The following is an 11,285-nucleotide window of genomic DNA, read 5'->3' as shown; positions in this document are numbered from 1 at the left end:
CCTGCCACCCAGAGCATGAAAGAGCAGCAAAGAATATTTATCCCCATCTCCTTGGGCCGGAGACCCACAGCATATCAATCACTGTCAAATCACTATTGTGCAAAAATCAGTTCCAACGCCCCATGGAGAATAAAGGCCATGCTGGAAGCTGAGGCCGGCCACCCGCTGATACCCTGGCTACCACGGAACTATTCCAGGCACGAACCACCTACAAGTCCTGGGGGACAAAGCCAGCATGCAATGTTGCCATCAGACCTGTGAGTAGGATCCCTGGCATGGCCACATTAGCCTGGGAGAGTGAGGACGGGACTCGGAAGCTGCAGGGTGACCGTGTTGAGAAGTACCCACGGGCTCCGTGACCAAGTCACAAGTAAAAAGATGAGACGCTTCCTGTGTTCCCATGTTGTGTCACTTTATCACTAAAAATTTAGTGCCCCTTCCTTTTTCCTAAGAAAGCACAAGGCCTGAGTAACAAGTGACCATTAATCTGGTTCTTTTTAGCCTCAACAGAAGGCAACAGCTGCATAAACCAAATCACTAGAACATCACACTTTATGGCTACATCACAGTTTTTATTGCATGTCAAACCCCTCAGCTCCAAGCGGCACTGACCCCAAATTGGACTCAAAGAGAACAGGTGAGCTCTTCAATCTCCATTTCTCAACACTCAAAACCTTTTCTGTATGAGCTCATGTGACTCTCAGTGCTAGGTTCGTTCGTTCATTCATTCATTTAGCAAAACTGCCGTGAACCCGCGGGATCCCCACCCTGCCCTCCGAGGGATACTGTTCTGCTGGGACCTGTGTCCACACCCACATAATTGCAGCCCAGCACCCTTCCCGGAACCGTGCACACCTCCCCAAAAGAAAACTGTACAGAGAACGGCAACACGTCCAGTCATGCTCGGAGGAGCAATTTCAATCGCTGATGTTTTAAGGCAACAGACTGATAACTGGCACCTCATCAATACAGAGTTACTAACTTTCCAGCAGTGTCTCTAAGTCCTTCTACAAGGATATACAGATATATATGCAGGAGCTATCTTAGGAGTTAAAAAGACGCTGTTCAGGGAAACAGGAGAAAGCAAAACGTTTGAGGAACGGTGGGGGGAACGTCCACCTTCTACTGCCACAATTTGTGTTTCAGTGATCAAGCCAAGGTTCTCAACCTTTCCAATCTATTAACCCCCTGCCTGAGGCTCTGGGCTGAACCCTAGCTGCACTTCCTGGCAATAAACAACCTGCCCAACTGTGATTCCTGTGTGCACCTGGCACCAGTGGAGATGGAGCCACCTGCCCAGCTGTGCTTCCTGTGGGTGCCCCTGACGACACAGGAGATGGGGACCACCTGCCCAGCTATATTCCCTCTGGGTGCACCTGAGACTAGTAGGATCCTGCAGCATGTGCCTATACTGACAGCTGCTGCATCACCTCCTGCTGTAAAAGCCCCCTTTCAGAGGTAACAGGACAATGGGGCAGGTTTTTTTCCTGGAGAAGTAAAGAACCTGAGAAATCCAGAGATTTGAGAAATCCAGGGGATTAGCAACACAAGTGACAAAGAAAAGGAGGCTGTGACATCTACACGACATGACATTTGGCAACACGAGAGTGTACTGGTATTCCCAGAACCACCTCACACTGCATGGCATTGACATGTTTCCCATGCTTGTTACCTTCGGACGACACATTCAGGTAACCTTGACTTGCTAGGTTGCAGGTGGAGAGAGACTCCTGGAGACCACCAGGTGGAGCCAAGCCTCCATTATCTCCTGCTTGCAGCACTTCTGCATGAAGCTAACGCCTCCAAATATGCGTAAGATTTACGAACAGCAGACAAGCTCCATGACATCTTCTGAGAGGGAAGCTGTGCCATGTCAGGGGTTGAGACAGCAGCAGCAAAGGAGATCAGCATGAGTACTGGGGAGACGCAGCCAGGAAATCTCGGTGCGTGTAGCCCTGGGGTCTGAGGACTCCAACTGTCCATGTGGCTCCCACAGCTCAAGTCCAGCGTGTGGTCATGACCCAGGGCAGGGCCACTCACAGAGCACAGTTCATCTCAAATATGATGGGGGTGCTGAATGATCCACCAACATACCGGAAGAGAATCGCCAGAACTCACGTGCAGAAGGCATGGATCAGACCACTCCCAGCAATACACACGCCCTCACCACCCTGCAGCTGCCTCCTCCCGCCCCCACACACAGCAGCCTCCTGGGACAACATCCTACTTGCCGGCCACAGCCTGGAGCCCCCAAAGCATGGAGGGGTTTAGCGAGCCACACAACATTCCCCCTTCACACCTGGGAAGTCAGCCCCTCACTGAAGTGGGTCCTGTACCCGCCAGCTGTGCATGATCAGAGGTGTGAGGTCATGGACCTGGTCACCCGCTGTGCACGATCAGAGGTGTGTAAGGTTCCAGACCTGGTCACCCGCTATGCACAATCAGAGGTGTGAGGTGATGGACCTGGCCACCCACTGTGTACGAATAGAGGTGTGTGTGATTAGCGACCTGGTCACCAGCTCTACACAATCAGAGCCATGCGAGGTTACAGACCTGGTCACCAGCTACACCCAATCAGAAGCTTTTGAGGTTAGGGACCTTGTCACCTGCTGTGTCCAATCAGAGCCAGGCAAGGTTACAGACCTAGTCACCAGCGGCGCCCAATCAGAAGTTTTCGAGGTTCCGAACCTGGTCACCCACTGTGTGGGAACAGAGGTGTGCGAGGTTAGGGTCCATGTGCGTGGTGATGGACCTGGTCACCAGCCAAGACACTTGATATTTCCAGGGTCATCCCGGCTTCCTTCAAAACTTGAAAAGTCTTCAGATATTTCCCAAAAGCTCATCCATCTTTGAAAATGATATGCGTGTGCACAGGTGATACCGATGACTGAAGATTGAAGGTTAGAGCATTCCAACCCTCTGCCCATGTCCCATTCCATCTGCGAAAACTTGAGCATAAACATCCCCCTCTCTGAAGCTCCCTGAACCCCGTGGCAGGCCTGGGACTCAGGTCCAGTGTCCTGTCAGTTACACTGAACAAAATGTAATTCAACACTGGCCATGTGCCCTATGCTTTAAACGTCTAAAAACCACATAGAAACCTCCCAAAGAACTACAATCTCTGAAAGCTTTCATGGCTAGTATTTTAGGAAGACGGACACAGTCTTGATCTAAATCAAAGCCGACACTGCCCAAATTAACTCTGACCCCAGCTTCGTGCAAAGACAGCCATCGCCTGGCCGTCGGTGTGACCAGCAGCCTGGGCACAGACAGGACCAGCTCCGGTCCATCCCTGCACCTTAAGTGGGCTTCTGAGCTGCTGTCCATGACCAGTGATGGTGACACCCAGAGCAGCTTTCCAGGAAAGCAGTAAACCTTTCAGGTCCTCACCTCACGAGGATGGCCATGTATAAATCAACCGCCTTTGTTACTGACCTGCCATTCCCAAAGAGGGAGTGGGTTAAACTTCTTCCTCCTCCACATGCCCAACAAAAGGCACACCTGCCCCAGCATGAGGCTCATCTACTTAATCCCGAGAAACTCACACAACCCACAGAGGCTGTGCACAATCAGAGGCCGCAATCAGAGACTGAGTACAATTGGAGATCACACACAATCAGAGGCTGCACAGAGACCACACACAATCAGAGACCACACACAGAGGCCACGCAGAGGCCAGAGGCCACAATCAGAGACCACACAAAATCAGAGGCTGCACAGACAACACAATCAGAGGCTGTGCATAATCACAGGCCACGCACAATCTCTGCAACCTCATCAGAAACTGTTTCTGACCATTCACCTGAGGCCACCAAGTTTAAATGAGAGGCCCAGGCTTTAAAAGACACAAGGAGTTCTCTGAAGGCAGACTCCATGCATTCCACTATCAGCACTATTTGTGCCTGTCACTGTCAGGAAGAACCACAACCAAGTGTCGGTGCCCTTGCAGTGCAGGGCGCTGTGTTTCTCCCCCTTTCCAAGCCCGCGGCAGCTCCTGGCGACCCAGGGCCTCTGCTCAGCCAGGCGCCCCCAAGGCCTTCCTCCCTCACCTCACAGGGGAGCTGTTGCAGCCGGGCTTTCTGGCTCATCACTCCAATTCAATCACTTACACCCTCATTCCAGGCTGAAGGTCTCTTCTGAAAATATCCAAATCTTACCCACGTCAGGCTCCATCTTTTCCCTAGAGCTGCTCCCCCTCTGCAGAGCAGCAACTCTGGTGCCCGTGCAGCCGGGGCCTGGGGGCAGATCCGTGGGTTCAGAGTGCCCAGCCCCTCAGCCCCTCTGTGAGTCCCCTTACTCCCTGCTCCCTGGCATTAATGCCCTCCACCCTCAATTTCCTGATAGGCAAAAGGGGGTTAATTTTAAGAGTGCTAACCGAATTGGATCACTTAACACCACGTCCGGCCCAGAACACCCTTTGATCAATGACAGGTATTGCTGCGCTGTTACCACTGCGCTGCTTCCGGTTTTCCTGTGAGCCCTTTAGGCTCTTTGCCGTAAAGACCACTCAATGGTCCTGTCCAAGCCTGTCTGTGGCAGATGGACAGGCGAGTGGCCGATGCACACGTGTGATGCTGAATGGGATCGTTCAAAGCTGGCCCCGCGTATTTTGGTCAACGTAAGGAAAACGCCGCCCGTGCTTGCTTGCTGTCGCCCTGCAGTATCCAGTAGGAGACGCTTAAAGGCAACTGCGCCACACCTACCTTCTTGGAAGGAGACGGCAAGACCAGATTGGCTGGAGCTGGGAAGTTGTGCGCTACAGATCAGGGCTGCGTGACCCAGGGAAGGCATCACTCGAAATACCTGCTGGAGGGCGGCCAATCCGACCCGACCGTCCACCTCCAGGGTCAGCCACGGGGCTCCTCTTGATGTGTCATCCTGATCACCCCTCACAGAGCAAATGAGCCTTTGACTTCAGCCTGTCCTAGGTACAATACCGACTCCCACCTGCCACGTCCTGAACCAGCCTGTCCCGGGGATTGCTGTGGACATAGAGGAGCAGGCCCAAGACATCTAGTGGCATTTCCTGGCAAGGACACTCACGATGCTTGACCGTAAAACTCAGGGTCAACAGGTTTTTCGGACAGACTGGAATTTACTTGTGGCACGCATGGCTTCTGATTGACCCGGGGATGGGCAAGGAGGCTGACGGAAAACCCATTGTGACTGCGCCAGGCATTCCTGCACACAACGACATCTTCAGACTCGGGCGGCGTCCTAGTCTTACAATCAAATCGAAGCCCACAGAAACGAGGGAGCTTGTCCAAGACCTGCAAAAAGTATGTGGACAGCTGGCATTCAACTAAGTCCTTCCCTGGATCCATCCATGCTGCTCCGGGCCCCTACTCCCACCACCCCGCCATAGCCCCCGATAGACACAGCAGGTCTGAACATCCGGCACCCCAAAAGCAGAGTAGGGAGCAGAGTCGGCTTCCGCAGGGGGAACTTACATGCAGCCCACTCCCCTTCTTGCCGAATGCCTGGGGACTCTATGCGCTAAGGTCTGCAGATGTGGCCTCACTCTGCGCCAGGAGATCCAGGTGGCAGGCAGCGTTTTGGAGAGTGCGCCTCTAGACAGGAGAGAGGCATCTGACAGGGCTCGTCGGCTGATCCATGAGACACAAGACACCTGAGAGAAGGGCCGACAAACCCCACAAAGTCGCTGCCCACGCTTCGGACAGGTCTTGCTGCAGACTGTGGTTCTCGTCAGGCGCGAGGAAGTTTCCCAGGGCAGGAGCTCTCGTTGCACAGCAAAAGCGGCACAGGCGATGCAGCAGGGCGTACTTCAGCCCAGGGCTCAGGAACCACGGGGTGCAGCGCGGCCTGCAGCAAACCAGACACATCAGAAGCGAAACTCCCACCTTTTACATTCAGTGACATTGAACGTAGCGAGTTATCTGTAGCAATGATCCTCCTGGGGGACCCGTACAGCATGCATGACCACCAACACTGACCACAAGTACTTCCTAGATCCTGGGGGCTACCCCACTTTACATGCACGGTTCCATTCACAAATCTATGTGGGGCAGTTGTTAGCCCCAGCTTAGAGATGAGAAAAACGCTGCTGGAAAAGTTAAGTGAGAAAATCAGACTTCAGCACACCTGCCATCTCCAAGCCCCCTACTACTGTATGTCCTAGGGTCTCAAGGTTGGGTGTGCGGCATTTTAAGTGACTAATCATAGGTGGTTTTCTTCTCTTCTACACTTGTTTAGCCTGTACGCGCAGGTACATGCTCTGCTGCAGGTGCACTGTCGTATGTGGACCAGCAACGCTCTTTTCTGCTTCGGGTTCTCGTCACTGCCTTCCGGAAAGCTCTCGCCTGCTTTACAGCCATGCCAGGTAGCCCTGGTCAGCTGCACAGTCAAATTCCTGCAGTGTCAGAGCTAAGTGCTGGCTGAGACTTTAACAGCGAAGACAGCGGAGTAATGGGGATAAACTGAACAAAACTGTACTGTAACGCAGATGTAGGTCTAGAAGCAAAAGAAGCTGACACCCCTAAGAGATCAGGCGACTGCGTCTCACTATGATGTTAATAGCAGCTTGCCGTTTCCAGTGCCTACCTGTGCCAGGGTTTCCAGTCAGCGTTTGTGTTTAACTGCTCCTGGGCTACCTGATCAAACCTCTGCAGAGATCAGGCATATCTAAATTGACCCGGTATTTGACCATAGCAAAGTCATTAGCCTTCGAGATGCATTTGAAACATCAACTTGCGTTCTTCAAGAGGTTTAAGACACACATAAGTCTTTCTTGCCATGCTCAACACACACAGCCGGCTGTTTCTGAAGTCAGTGTTTCTGGAACAAAAGCCTTGGCCTGCCCCAGTGAACATTCACAATGAGCACACTGTCGCAAGGCTGCTTGGCCAACCAGCAGGGGGCAGGAGAGAGCCACAGGGGCCACGTGGGGTCTCTGCAAACCCCTCTCACTCCCTCAATCGAGGACGGTGCCTCCTGCCAATCCAGCGGCTTCCTCCAAGGGGAAGAGGCCTCTTCAGCTGCCACCGCACTGATTTCAGGCGGCTCAGCCAATGGGGCAACAGATTCAACAGAGTTCCATGTTGTTAAAGGAAAACTTGTGTTACCAGGCAACCTTAGGGTCAGATTCAACGAAATATAACCAACAACATTGCTTCCAAAACAACATGCTACTAGTGTCTTATCCTTCAATGCTGCTTAAACACGGAAAAGTATGAGGAAAAAAGAACATGGCACTTACTTCTTAAAAAATAACCCCTCTTCCAGGTTCATTTTACCCATATCAGAAAGACTTAGAACTGTGGATTGCCTACAGGAACGCGGAGTGAGGGTGGATCCCCACGCTGACCCAGCCTCACCCCAGGTCAGTCATCCCCCCACCATGGGGTTCACACCTCTCCAGGCCCTGTCACCTCATGAAGGAAAGGTAGCATCTCTGAGCTCTCTTCGCAGGAAGCACCCAAACACGAGCTAGAGACACAGACACACCCACAACTGCTTTGAAATCCTGAACATATTTAAGGACTTCATTATAAGTTTTTTAAAACGGTAAGAACAAAGTGAGCCTGGTTTTAACGTCTCAGCCACAATAACACCGTGTACATCTGTCTTTTACTGCTTGTTCCTTCTCCGGCAGCTGCTGCCTGGCTGGCCGACTGCAGAAGAACAGCCTCTGGTACTCCCAGGAAGCCCTCCGTAAAAGCGTGACCACCACGATCACGTCTCAGGACGCCGCACACGTTAGGGTCGCCCACAGACCGCCATTCCCACTGCCTAGAAGGCACTGAACGGGCCTCCTGCTCTTTGTCAATGTCAACCTTCCTAAGCTATGTTGTGTTGAAAATTTTTAACCGCAGTCCACACATACTTCTTTGTGTCTTGCTTTTATCGTAGAGGAATATTTTTATGGAAAATTAAGCTTGCAAAGTTGAAGGGTTTTCTGAAAGTTGACTCCTGGAAGGAAAAAAAAAATGGGCCAGATGTGGTGCTCACGCCTGTAATCCCAGCAGTTTTGTAGGTTGAGGCCAGGAGATTGCTTGAGCCCAGGAGCTCGAGACCAGCCTGGAAAACATGGCAAAACCTTGTCTCTACTAAAAATATCAAAAAAAAAAAAAAAATAGCTGGGCGTGGTGACATGTGTCTAGTCCCAGCTACTCAGGAAGCTGAGGTGGGAGGATCACCTGAGCCCAGGAGGTGAAGGCTGCAGTCAGCCAAGATTTCCATCACTGCACTGCAGCTTGGGCGACAGAGTAAGACACCGTCTCGAAAAAACAAAAAGCAAGAACAACTGTATAAATCATTATAGAAGGGAGCTGGCCGGGCGAGGTGGCTCACGCCTGTAATCCCAACACTTTGGGAGGTCGAGGTGGGCAGATCACCTCAGGTCAGGAGTTTGAGACCAGCCTGGCCAATATGGGAAAACCCCATCTCTAATAAAAATACAAAAATTAGCGGGGCATGGTGGTGGGTGCCTGTAATCCCAGCTACTGTGGAGGCTGAGGCAGGAGAATCACTTCAACCCAGGAGGCGGAACTTGCAGTGGGCCGAGATTGCGCCACTGCACTCCAGCATGGGCAACAAGAGCGAGAGTCCACTTCAAGAAATAAAAATAAAAATGAAGGGAGCTAATGTTTTTCATTTAAGGGAAGGAAAAGAACATTCAGTATTTATACCTCTCACGCACACATCTGCAGTGGTGTCCTAAAGTATTCAATATACACACTCCTACAAATATAGCTCAAAACTACTCACCAAGTTACATGCTAAAAGCACATGCATTGTAAGAATGCTACATTATATTTTTTAAGCATCTGTATCCAATATTTTAGCATACTGGCAGTTTTCCCTTCAGGTGCTGTATGCCTAAATTATTACATGTTTAGTCATTCATTTTAGAATTTATGACTTGCTTTAGGCGAAAAATATGTTTAAACATAAGCTACTAAATTAATGACTTAGGGGAAAAGTTACTAAGTTAACTTGGAAGTTAAACTTTGCAAACTGAATTTGTTGGACCTCATGCAAGCTAGACGATCAGTTTTTTAAATTGTTTGTTGTGTGTTTCCCTCGAGGATGGAAATCTCTTTACTCTCATCCACTGTGCACACTGCAGCCCCGCCTCTCCTCCACCGCGCCACACTGCAGCCTGCAATTCACCCTGTACCACGCTTTCCACACCTTACCTGAAAGTCACTAAGTATAACCAAGAAGGAAATGAAAAGCAGATAAATGACCTCCACCCCCACATTTAGCATGCAAATGTTAAAAGTTCATCAAAGTAAAACCAAAAACCCACGTTAGCTCACGATTGTAACTGGGAGAGTTATGTACATGGCAATTTGAAAAGTCTAGTTAAATAAAAACCTAATTGAGACTCTCAATAAATACAGTTTATACAAAAGGACATCTGCAAACATTGACAGTGAGGAGAGGACTTCACTCTGCATCCAGCCTGTCCTGGAAGCCACGGCCAAATGCCAGGTTGTATGGATCCGAAAAGCAGAGAAAAACAAGTGTTGAAATGTGTACAGTCTCAGCAATGTACAGATTCGATGTAGGATGCTCAGAAACCTTGAATTTTCAATCAGAAAACAACAATATGAACAAGTTTCCCAGCAGTGCCCACCTTCTGCCTACGGCACGTGTAACAGGAACGCTGGCCACCTCCGGGGGGACAGAGGCTTCCTGGTCACATTCACTCTGGCAGCCGCACAGCTGGCCCACCACAAACACCTGGCTAATACTGAAGAACCACTCGCTCCCTGGGCTTTGCTCACTCTAGCCGGGAGAGCATATTTACAGAGTACTTTATCAACTGAGTCCTCGTTCAATGCGTCAAGCTTGTAGAAGGCAGGGCAACCCCATTCCTGGCCCAATTAAGTGAACTGAGCAGAGCAACTGCCCCCAGTTGGACGGCACTCAGTCACGACAGCAGGAGCCACTGTTCACAGGGCGCTGGCTTCGTGCCGGGAACAGTTTCAAGCGTCTTTTCTCTGTCCGAGGAATTTGCACTGCAACCCTGTGGGGCCGTTTGCAACGTCCACCAGAGTTCTGAGGCAGCCAAGTCCAGGCTGTCTGTGGGCCTCGCCATGTGGCCGTCCACATCCCCTGCAGACCAGACCTCACTACAGGGACTGCGGGTTCCAGGGCTGCCTTGAGGCACATGCTCCCTTCGCCACCTCCTCCTGGCCCCTGACATCAACCCTCACCACTGCTGCCAACACTTGATTTTCTCATGGCTCCTGAGGGGCCTGTTCTGCTCTTCCCTGCACCCTGCGTCCGGCTTGGAGGGTGCCCACATCAACGCCAATGCCAAAGCTCACGTAATCACCAACCCTTCCACGGGGCTTGATGCCTAGGAGTCTCAATATCAGAAAGTCAGATTCCTGTGCTTGTTGGAGAATTGCTTCCCATTGTAGAAGTGAAGGAGATAAAATTCTAGGTGCCTGCAATAACATCATTTCCACAACGAAGCCACTTCTGTAGCACAAAACAAACAAAAAAAAAGCTTTTTTAAAAACTTCTTTTATATAAGCTAAATACAATTTAATTTTTACATCCACGTTCTCATCAGCTCCCACCTGGCGAGCAGGCAAATAGTAATTTTCAAAGAAACAAATTGTTCCATAAATTTAACACTTAGCATTTTCACTATTAAGCAAGAATTATCCCAAAAATACACGAAGATCTTGTTCTCACCTTCAAAAATTGATTGTCACACAGTGAAATAGCACTTAATGCAAAGGAATTTTCTTTTCAGGTTTCTGTTCTGGAAAAGAAAAAAAAAAGATTTCTGGCAAAGAGATAAACACTAATTATGTCATAATCCAAAATGTCTCCGGGAAAAATAATGTCATCCAATTAGTTCTTTGAAGTGTTACAAATACAGCTGAGTTTTAATAGTAATTTGTCCATAATTATCAAAAGAATCTTTTAAAATCTTAATACTGAAAGAATAACCATAAACGGATATAAAACACGAAGCAGAAGGGTTAAAATTTTGGGGTAGATTTTGGCCCATATTTTTAACATATGCATAGTGATTTACCTAGCTGAAGCTTATCCGTCTCCTCCTAGGCTCTTCAAGACTGATTTTCAAACATAGACTGGCTTTTGGTACATGAAGGCAGCTTTAAAAGATGTCAGGATCAGGCCGGGCACAGTGGCTCAAGCCTGTAATCCCAGCATTTTAGGAGGCCAAGGTGGGCCGATCACTTGAGGCAAGGAGTTTGAGACCACCCTGGACAATATGGCAAAACCCAGCCTGTATTAAACATTTTTGTAATTAGCCAAGTGTGGTGGCATACACC

This window comes from Macaca fascicularis, chromosome 13 (genome assembly GCF_037993035.2).
Source record: "Macaca fascicularis isolate 582-1 chromosome 13, T2T-MFA8v1.1".
Classification (NCBI taxonomy): Eukaryota; Metazoa; Chordata; class Mammalia; order Primates; family Cercopithecidae; genus Macaca; species Macaca fascicularis.
The sequence above is the reverse complement of the archived record's forward strand: the minus strand, read 5'-3'. Positions refer to the sequence as shown.